General features: G+C 40.1%; 1 long non-coding RNA gene across 1 annotated transcript; it reads right to left on the reverse strand.

The window, feature by feature from the left end:
• Window positions 1-463: 463 nt before the first annotated feature.
• LOC140649994 (uncharacterized) lies at window positions 464-3,448 on the reverse strand. The gene is made up of 3 exons (XR_012041813.1): window positions 3,284-3,448; window positions 1,723-2,217; window positions 464-842 (listed from the first exon to the last, which is right to left on the reverse strand). It is a non-coding gene; the product is annotated as an uncharacterized lncRNA (long non-coding RNA).
• Window positions 3,449-11,582: the final 8,134 nt, after the last annotated feature.

The following is an 11,582-nucleotide window of genomic DNA, read 5'->3' on the forward strand; positions in this document are numbered from 1 at the left end:
TTTTAAAATACTGAACATCCTGCAGCGCCTTTGTTAACAGTAGCTGAAAAGATGAACGAAAAACATCCCTATATACCATTTGATTCAATCTAAACCAAGTTTTAAATATGGAAGCCCTAATCACGCTTAACATAGCTCCAGACAATTACAGACAGTGTTGTAGTAAACATTAGTAATTGGTTTCCATGATTTGTATAGACTGTTGCTACAGAAAAGTGGGACTGTGGTTTCAGGTGACTTGAGTTCTCCCTTGGAAGTACTCTTAATATTAATCAGTTTCCATCCTCCAACATTACTAGCATAATTTAATCAGTACGGCAAAGGTATTCCTTGTTATGTATAATTTTCTCAGTATATTTTTATTTTCTTATTATGAGAATGTAGGATATCTAATGAGGCATCTTAGGTGCAAAACCAGAAATACTCCCACTAAAAAAAATCACAAGAGGCCATAAAGTTGATTTAGAAGCACATTGTGAACTGAGTTAATGTATTTTTCCACTTTGATATCATTCTGTGGAAGGATCTAGAAATCACTAGATAATTCTTCTGAAAAATTTTTTTCCTCTTTTGATGTTTTGCCAGAAGGTTGAGCAAGGTGATCCTTCCCCTCTGCTCAGCCCTGGTGAGACACATCTGGAGTGCTGGGTCCATTGCTGGGCTCCCCTGTACAAAGGAGACATGAACATATTGAAGTGAGTCCAATAAAGGGCCATGAACAGGATGAAGGGATTGGAGCATCTGATATATGAAGAAAGGCTGAGAAAGCTGGAACTGATCAGCCTGGAGCCAGACGCTTCTCAGTGGTGTCCAGTCAAAGGATGAGAAGCAATGGGCACAAACTGAAACAAAGGAAATTGAATTTAAACATAAGAAAAACTTTTTTACTATAAGGGTGGTTGGGCAGTGGAACAGGTTGCCCAAAGAAGTTGTGGAGTCTCCATCCTTGGAGTTATTCAAAACTGACTGGACACGGTCCTGGGCAGCCTGCTCCACTTGATTCTGCTTTGAGCATGGGAGTTGGATTAGAAAATCTCCAAAGGTGCCTTCCAGCCTCAACTACTCTGTGATTCTGTAAAACTGATTTAAGTGAGAATCCCAACAGTCAAGGATGGGATCTCTTCCTCCTTGTGATACTGATGTTTTAGCCCTGAAACAAAATACCATACCTCTTGCAGTTCTTATATAGTTTCCATAGTCCTACTGAATGGCCTGATATTGCCAGTTTATAATTTGCCTTTTTAGGACTCCATGGTAAACACAGCACATGCACATACAGAGTCTATATCTATGCTAGCAAATTAATTGTGCGGTTCTCTGGCACTGAGGCAAACTGGAATGAAATGATCGGTATTCACACTGTTCAAGTCTTCTACCTTCCAAACAGGATGGCCCCATCCCAAATGCCTACTGGAGTGGTCCTCGGCCAATGCTCGCTCCTGCACCATGCCCAGGAATTGTCTGGGATGGGGCTTGTTGGCCTGGGCTAGAAATGTACTGGGACGATTTTGACAATTTAATAGTGTAAGTGATCAGCTGCCAGCCCTTGGGAACATTTCCCGGCACTGCATAATTTGTAAGTGTAGACTTACCCATACAGACCTGTGTTCTGTTTTTTAAACATTGTTGTTTTTAATTGAAAAATAAAGGGTAACATTGTATTGACTTAGTAAAAAATCCCCCAAAATTAAAGCAAAAAATGCAATCCGTACCCTCATTTACCTGCTATAGGCCAACAGTTTCATGGTCTGGATCATTCTTCAGGTTTATGCTGGAGTCTTCTTGGAGGCTTTTTGGAGATCAGGATCCTTTCCATACATGAGTTTTCTCCAGAATCACAAAGGTTTTTCTCTCTGAACCAGGACAGCTTGTCTTGAATTTGGCTGGTTCCTCAATGAGCTCAAGCTCCCTTCTGGCTCCCACCAGGAATAACTGAGTTCCCATCTCTTCCTGTCTTCTGCCCAGAAACTTCCTGTGTGGGCCCATTTTGTATGTCCCTGCTGGTGCCATGGCTTCTTTGTTTTGCCTCTGGAAATTCTGCACTCTCAGAGGTTTTTTTTCTTGCAAATTAACTGGCTTCCTGATTTAGGCTTTCTCCTTTGCATACTAACTATCTAACAAATATAACCATTAATTACCTTCTATTGTAACCATCAGTCTGGTAGGGATTTTCTGGAGCAGTGGTTCTCAAACTTTTTTAATCCATAGAAAGTGTAACTGTTTTAAAAAGAATCAAAAGATGTTTTAACCCTTTCAAAAAACATACATGCATCATCTTAATGCAGTACTGTCATAACGGGTCTTATTTGCAAATAAAAAACAGTTAAGCTAAAATAAACATCCATTCATTACTTTTATTTTCTTCCATTTATTTGTTTGTCTGGATTAAAACATGCATGCATATATTTTTCCCTTCCTCAAACTCAGATGCACTATTATTTTGTGAATTACCTTCTGATGTCCTGTGGACAATCAGTGACCAAAGACTGGAAAAAATTTTTTTAGAATAGTTGGGATAAAAATGAAGAAATCCACATGTGCTAGCAGTATTGAACTAAATGTTGTACATGAGCCCACAACTGGATGTCTAAAGATATTCTGGAGTCTAAAAGTGCAAGTAAAGGCCTATGGGACTGTTTAGCAAGAAGTAAAACAGGTAAAGGAAGAGGTAGAGGTAAAGGTAAAGGGAACAGGAAAGAGAAAGAGAAAGAAAGAGAAAGAGAAAGAGAAAGAGAAAAAGATAAAAGCAAAGGAAAAGAGGAAGGGAGAAGGAGAGGGAAAGGGAAAGGGAAAGGGAAAAGGAAAGGGAAAGGGAAAAGATGGGAGAGATCATAATAAGCAGTAGTTCTTTTACACAGTCCAGATGGTATCTTTACTTAGTATGTGTGCATCTCTATACAAATTACATTTGTATGGGCAAACAAATATTTACGTGCAGAACTGAAATTATCAATGAGTATATTTCAGTCAGTTTTTAAAAAATCTGATTCATCATGGTTATCAATAGTAGCTTGCAACAAAATTTACTTCCTACAGATTCTAGGTTAAAATTTTCTTGAAAAAAAGTAGATTGTGAATATCTGCTTGCATTATAACCACTTTATGATGTAACCATATTTGTAGCCTTTGTGGCAATTTGGATGTTCTTAGCAAGGTACCTAAAGATGTCAATTGGTTCCCATTTGTTCTTCTTAGCTTTAAGTTAGCTCACAGGTTTCTATCTCTGTTTCTCCCATCCTTTAATTTCCAGGTTTTTTTCTAGAGAAAAAAGGTTTGTGCACACCTTTGGGATAACTAAGCTTGAGGCTGAAAATTTAGCATTTCCCTTAATACAGAAAACATGGGATGTGGGATTCCGTTCTTCAAGTTGGATATTCTTGGGACATGAAGGTCCTCACCTACACCCAGTCTGCCGAAAACAGGTGATTCTTGTATGATTCATGGGGATGAACGCTGGGAAGTCAGCAGATTTTCTGAGACACAGACTGTAGGAGATAAGAGTCTATTATAGTTTAATATTCTGTAGACAGTACTATGTGATATTGCTTCAAGTATGTTCATTGACCTGGTCAGTGAGGTGAAGTTGTTGAATAACCATGGTGTGAATAACTACAGGAAGCCAGAAGATCAAAGAGCTATCCACTGTTTAAAAAGCTCTTCTCAGGAGAGAAAGGGGTGGAGAATGGGGTCAGTTCTTAGGCGCTGATCCTGTTGAGAACAGACAGTGATGGAAGAGAAGGGATCCTCCAGTGAAGGAAAAAAAAAAGTAGTTTTTTTTCTTGTAGGGTCTGCTCAGTACTCTTCTTTATTCTCCACCGAAATCAAAACTTCTATTTGTGTCCTCAGTGTCTTCAGGTCTTATATATCTAATTTATTTGCATTTAAAATATTTTTTATTTTGGTACCAGGAAGCTTGGTGTCAACCCATTAAGTGAATAAATGCTAAAATGCTCCCCATGGAAGAATGAAGCAGTGTGGTTTTGTAAGAAGAAAGAGCCTCAGTCTCTTGTCTGTCTAGGTTCACATATCCTCAGACTTCCTCTATATATGGGTGAAAAGGTCTGAGAAAAGAAACTATGTTAAGTCAGAGAATCTGTTAGTAAACCCCCAGTATAGCTGCACAAAATGATCAGCAGCTGTAACCCAATTAAATGCAGCAATTTCACAGTACTCTACTGCTCACCAGAGAGTATATACTGATATTCTCCGAGTAGTCAGCCAAACCATTTTGTACCAGCACTTGCAAACTTCTCCTTAGGAATATTTAACATTTGGCTAGAGCTCCTCAGACACAAAGGGAAGATGAGAGGGAAGAGAAAAAGCAAAGGAACATAGGGCAACGAGAGCCAATTCGTAAGTAAACCCACTCTGTCTCTTGAACACAAAATAATAGCTTCACAGGTGTGCGCAGAAAAAGTTGCAGTTATAACATAACTAGAAGGTTAACTATTTAAAAGGTCATCTCAAGGAACATTTAGATTAGGGTAGCCTTTCTTCTTCAGTTCAAAGCTCCTGCTGCTGGTTTATGAGTCCAAAGTGAGGAACCAAGCTATTCCTTGTTTAATGTGATCGTTTTAATAGCTAAGCCATTTCTAACTTTGCTTTTATAGATAGCATGGCTCCAGTCTCTGCTGATCTGAATGCTCTTTTGCTTACCCATATGAGTGTGTGTCATAAAAGTAACTATTTGACTACCAGTTACTGGGGTGAGGAAAAAACACCCCCAAAATACTCTGTTGCAAAGCTGACGTTATACATTTCCCACCGATGCATTCAGTATTAGACATGCTAGGAAATATCTTTATCTAATAAACAGTTTTCAAAACAATATAACAACATTCATACAAACTTCTGATTATGTGAAAAAAAATTAAAAAAACCCCACCTTTGTTTATTAATTTCCTTTTATAGCTGAAACTCCATGTCTTTCTTACCTATGTTTATATACTGTGATTTTTGTCTCACTCATCAGCCAGACAATTAATCTCAGGAAGGCTCATCACGAAATTTGAAAAGCTGGACTCCTACATTTCCCAATCAGTATTAGCAAAGAACACCATTTAAAGTCATGTATCTTCTGTTCATGTATCTCCTGCTGGAATCACTTATTGGCAGTCATATTGCAAACATGGGACTCAAACAGGATCATATAATATTCGCGCAAATTACAAATGTCCTCATAAAGGATATAGTATATTCTCCTGTGCTTACTGTTCCTTAGCATACACTGTCTAGGATTGCAACTCTCTGCAAAGACAAATCTTTTGCCTGCAGTTATGTGGCACAACACCATATATGAAGAAAAAGACATAAGAAAAGAGCCCAGATCACTGCAGATCTCTGTTGCTTCATTCTAGTTGTCTGAGGCAGATGCAAACCAGTAACCTCTTAAAACTTGTCAGAGCCTTGATTGCATCAGTGGTGCTTGGTTGCTGCTTAATTGGCACACTTTACGACATTCTGAACTAGGAGTCACAATCCTATGTCTGGGGAGATGAAACACCAGCAGACAGGGGTTTCTGTCCTGAATTTTGTTTCTGTAAAGTGTCCTTTTTCTATAATCACTCATTTCTGTAAATAAATCACATAACACTCACTTCCCAATAAATGGGTATTTACCAGCCTGAGGTTATCAACACTATGGTTTTTCCTCATTTCTTTATGTCCATATGGTAAAGTCCTAGTATAAATTTTATTTTATCCTTTACAGACCTCTGTTTCAGTTCATTTTAAGTGACTAATTTGCCTAAATAGCTTTCAGTTTGCCTTGGAACTTTTTCAGCTGAACATGGTAAGAAAATAAAAGAATGTATACGATCTATTTAAATAATTGCCCCTTAACATCTCCAAAACTATGCAGAATATTTTTCTAAGCAGCAGTAATGCCCAGTACTCATTTTCTGCCTATTTTTGTCCTTTGTCCTCATTTCTGTAACCGAGCCCACTGTCATCTGGTAGAAATATTTACCAGTTGGATCTGAATTGGCCTGGTAACAGTGAGAACACATCTGGAGTCTAGACTCAGCGGCTCTATGGGCAGGGTCATATCTCTGTGCTACATCAGCCCCAGCGCCTATTTCTGTTTACATAGGTGGTGTGCGGCATCATCTGTTTCAGCTGTCAGACACCGCCAGCCCCCCGCCCCCTGCTCCCCCCAGCCGCCGAGGGACCAGCCCCCTCCCCTTCTCCCTGACCCTCCGCTGTCCCACCACTATCAGCTGGAGACAGGAAGCAGGGGACCTCTGGCACGCACAACGGGAGAGGAGGGGGAAGAAACTCCCTGGAACCTATAAACTAGGATTATCAGTGCATCGGAGCTATACTTCAGCTCCATGGGATTCAGCTATACTTCAGCTCCATGGGTACCTTTGTCTGATACAGGAGGAAGCTCTGTCAAATATGCAAGGGACAGAATAATCTCTTGGTACACGAGGAAGTGTGCTCTAAATTCTTTAAAACCTCTTTTGGTTCAATTTTTTTTTCTTTTCCATATTAAAAGTATGTGCTTAAACCCCTTGGACTTCAAAACTAGAAAGTGTACTAACACGTTTTTCTGAATACTGCTGTTTACTTTGAGGAAGGGACTAAAATAAGCTTAGAAATTGTATCATGATACAATATGCAGTCATAAGAGGTTGCTATGACAAGAATTTCATCTCATAACAACGCTGAGGTACTTGAATTTCTGTAATGTGTGAGCCAGTTTTGTGTGTGCGTGAGTGTTTGTATATGAGTCAGGATGTTTTGGGATAAAAAGCATATACAAAAATGCTTCATTATTGCTTCTTTAAAACTCTATGATGGGATTTTCTTTTCATCACTCTGCAAAATGAACCAGTCCCAAACAGTAGGAACTGTGTCATCAAAAGAATATTACTTACAAAGAAGATCACATATTAATGTGATGCCCACTTCTAGAGTCCAGTAGAGAAGTTGCACAACGTGCCTCCAGGGCTTTATCACAGGGAGGTATGTACCGCTTGAGCTAATCACTCAGACTGCTGGTGAGAGGGAGGTAACACATTATATCTTCTGTGGATTGGCACAGTATGGCACTTATAACACACTCTTAACAATGAGTTATGTTATTTTACTGTCGCTCTTAAAACGATGAGCAAATATTTATAAGTACAAAATGGTGGTGTCTCTCTGTTTCATTCCACAATGTGCAAGTGGGTCATATTAACACTAAGACGAATTCTGTTCACAGAGGAAAATAATAGACCAATTTATACAATCACACTTTTATCAGTAAACATCATATCTTCTGTGTATACTTGGAGCTAATCTGCTTGAATGGGAACAAACACAATTTTGTTAAAGGGAAGGAGTGTGCTAGATAGTCTACTGTTTTTCACATCATCAACATAATGGGAAACTAAGCTTTAGTTGCTGGGCTACATTCTGTCATCATCACTAAGAGTTGTACAAACTTCAGCGTAATGGAGCTGCATAAAGTTAATGAGTTAAAAAAGGGCTTGGAAAGTATTTTGGTATTGGTGATGTGGTAAAAATCAGAACTAATCCTGCTTGACTCTCAGTCTGCAGAACAGTTAGCAGAGCAGTCAATATTTGTATTTTTTCAAAGATACTTTTTTTCTTGTCAACTCTGAATGAAATTTTGAAAAGTGAGGCTTGTTGGCTCAATTCAGCACGTTGGAGATGGTGTTAATATACCTCTTTTGACTTTAATTGGAGCAGAGCTTGGCTAATGCTAAGTATTTTTGAGAATGCCTCAACATCACTTTAAAAGTACCACTTCTCAAAATATATTTTTTCCAATAATATGATGTTGTTTTCAAAATTAAGGGCCAAAAATTATCAAGTCTACAAAAGACCTGTATATCAGGTTTGAGTTTTCCTTTCAAACTGTATTGGGTTTGCATGGCAACTTTTTTGTTGCTGGGGGGGCTACAGGGGTGGCTTCTGTGAGAAGCTGTTAGAAGCGTCCCCCATGCCCAACAGAGCCAATGCCAGCCAGCTCCAAGACAGACCCGCCACTGGCCAAGGCTGAGCCCATCAGTGACGGTGGTAGCACCTCTGGGATAACATATTTAAGAAGGGGAAATAAAACTGCTGTGCAACAGCAGCTGGGAGATAGGAGCGAGAACACATGAGAGAAACAACTCTGCAGACACCAAGGTCAGTGAAGAAGGAGGGGCAGGAGGTGCTCCAGGCACCGGAGCAGGGATTCCCCTGCACCCCGCAGTGAAGACCCTGGTGAGGCAGGCTGTCCCCCTGCAGCCCATGGAGGTCCATGGTGGAGCAGGTATCCACCTGCAGCCCATGGAGGACCCCATGCCAGAGCAGGTGGATGCCCGAAGGAGGCTGTGACCCTGTGGGAAGCCCATGCTGGAGCAGGCTCCTGGCAGGACCTGTGACCCCTGTGGAGCAAGGAGCCCACACTGGAGCAGGTTTGCTGGCAGGACTTGTGACCCCGTGGGGGACCCATGCTGGAGCAGTCTGTTCCTGAAGGACTGCACCCTGTGAAAGGGACCCACGCTGGAGCAGTTTGCGAAGAACTGCAGCCCATGGGAAGGACCCACGTTGGAGAAGTTTGAGGAGGACTGTCTCCCATGGGAGGGACCCCATGCTGGAGCAGGGGAAGAGTCTGAGGAGGAAGGAGCAGCAGAGATGTGTGATGAACTGACCGCAACCCCCCATTCCCCATCCCTCTGCGCCGCTCGGGGGGAGGAGGTAGAGAAATCGGGAGTGAAGTTGAGCCCGGGAAGAAGGGAGGGGTGGGGGAAAGGTGTTTTAAGATTTGGGTTTTTATTTTCTCATTACACTACTCTGATTTGATTGGTAATAAATTAAATTCATTTCCTCTAGTGGAGTCTGTTTTGCCTGTCATGGCAATTGGTGAGTGATCTCCCTGTCCTTATCTCGACGCCCAAGCCTTTCATTATATTTTCTCTCCCCTGTCCAGCTGAGGAGGGGGAGTGATAGAACGGCTTGGTGGGCACCTGGCATCCAGCCAAGGTCAACCCCCCACACAAACACATTGGTTTGGAGACACCGACAAATGAAGCTAGTTGGATCCTCAATAAAAGAGAAAATTTAATTCAGATCATATATCATGGCTCTTGGATGTAATATTTTCCTGAATAAAAATGGTAAAAATTGCTCCCATTATGATACAAGAGATTAGTTTGCAAAAATATAATACCCAGAAAGTACTTGAGCATGTTTTTATCCTACATCATATCATCAAAATATTTCCATGAATTTCCATGATAATTCCACTTGGGTGTGTTAAGGAGGCACTCAAAAAATTACAGAAAGTGAAAGGAGAATAGTTAAAAAGTATTTTTTTTTAAATTAATACATATATAACTTTAATTGACATATGATATCATGTAGAACTAGCTGAAGGAATATGGTTCAGTTCACAAAACTTGTGATAAAGATCACAAATTATTGTGAAATACTGAGAAATGCTCATTCCCTAAGATAATTTTAGTATCACTGAAAACATTGCCAGACTAGGGTAGAAAAAAATGGTCGCCACCAGAAAACAAAGAGGAATGTATTTGGAATTGATCTTTTAACTTGGCCGTCTGTATTTATCTGGCCACTATAGATGTTGTTAATAGCATCACAGGTAAAATGTGATTAACGGTGGTATTTGACCAGGAGTGCTCAGTGGATGTAGAACTATCAATCCATTAATTCTCATCTTCTTCTATCTATTGTTTTTGCTAGTGACAAGTATGAAAAACTCTCAAGATTAAAACCAACTCTTCTACCTTTGAGTGAATGGAGGAGAACTTCCTTCCTGCTTCCCTAGATGTTACAAATGTCATTAAATTTGCTTTTATTTTGAAAACACCAATTTTTGACTCTTTACTTTTCCTCTCCCTTGTCCTATGATAGAGAAACTCAGAAAAGTAAGAAACATGCTATACTTTTTGAGCACACATTGAATGGAGGTGTTAGAAGATTATATATGCAGCATCTCTCCGAATCATCTTGGGGAGGGGAAAATACACTTTGCAATGGGTGAAGGCAAATTTTTGGTCTGACATGGTCAGATTTTTTGTGCTTGACACTGAAAAGGGCCCAAATTTTCTAAAGCACTCATGGACCTTTGCAGTACTCATTGCAACATCTGTGAACATTTTTTTTAGAAAGGTTGGCACCTAGGGTGCAACTAATGCCAAAAAGCCTGGCAACCTTTTTTGGCATTAAAAAGGAAACTGAGAAGTTTAGAAATCTAAGACTGAGGAACTGCTAGAAAGTATATACTGGATATTTTGAGCAGCAATGAAAAGTTACCTTTCTTGCCTTGCAACTTCCAAGAAAAAGTCCGTCTTTAAAAAAATGGAGTTAAAATTATCCTATAGAAGTAGGGGTGGCATGAAATTACTCAAATGAGAAGTCTGAAACAGAAAATAGTAAGTAACATTTCCTCAGGAATAACCACTTTGTGATGGAGCTGCTCGGTTATGAGTTGGGAACCTCTGTGATCTGTCTTCAAAGAGTGAGCTCAGGTAATATGTCTGCAGCTCTCAAATGTTTGAAGCGCATTCAGGAGACACAAAGTGAATGGACAGAGAATATGCTCTGGTTTCCAGGTGTTCTGCTGATGCAGCTGACTGCCTTCAGTCCTGATGTTCTAACCTCAGCTTCATACCCATGTGTATTTTTCACAGGTGGTATGAGCAACACTGGGGTGAGCCACACAAGGGCACGGGTTAGTGGGAGGGAGCCATCATTGATTTGAATGAACAATGTTTAGCTTTTAGGAAAAGAAGATTTGAATAAAAATCTGATGAAACTGAAAGCTTTGAGAAGAATAGCCACGAGCAGTCAACTTGCACAACATTTAATGGTCTCATTTGATCAAAGTCAAAAGAATGCAAAACAATTATAATGAATGGTAGGAGAGGGAAACAGTGACTGTCTAACTTGATGGTGATGGCATAGTAGGCATGCTTATTTCTAGGCCACCATTGCAAATCTGTCTCAGCTAACAAGGGTGGAAAAACATAGCTGTGTAAGATTGTTTATTCTCAGAAATGACATGCAATGAATCAGAGATCTCAGTCAGATTTCTGTGGGTAAATCTCTGTGTATTTAAACCTACCACCACAATGGACAGCACATGGCAGTTTGCACCCACCCCACACTCTAAGCAGGACACAGGGATGACACTAGCATGGTATCTCCTAGAAGTAATCATTATATTCTTGGATTTTGCTCAGCCTGGCAAATGTGGAAACTTGAAGTCGAAGCACCCAAAAGGAATGAGCTTCCCAAAAGACTTCAGATTACATTGTTACTCTGGCAATTTTTACTGTGGATAAATTCATGAAATGGAGAGGGGGTCGTGAAGATAGTGGATGTGGCCATAATTTTCGCCTGCTATAGAAAGTATGGAACCAGATGTGAAAGTTAATGTAGGAAAGGAACAATGAAGGAGTATAAACAGATGGCAAATAAAATAAGACCTTTCTGTCTCATATTTATGAAGAAGTCACATGTAAGAAAATGAACTTCTAAGAACCCACTGTGAGCAATGAAATAGGAGAGTCTGAAAGATTGAGACTGGGACTGATCCTATTAAATAAACTCCAGTG

Source organism: Ciconia boyciana, chromosome 3 (genome assembly GCF_034638445.1).
Source record: "Ciconia boyciana chromosome 3, ASM3463844v1, whole genome shotgun sequence".
Lineage (NCBI taxonomy): Eukaryota > Metazoa > Chordata > Aves > Ciconiiformes > Ciconiidae > Ciconia > Ciconia boyciana.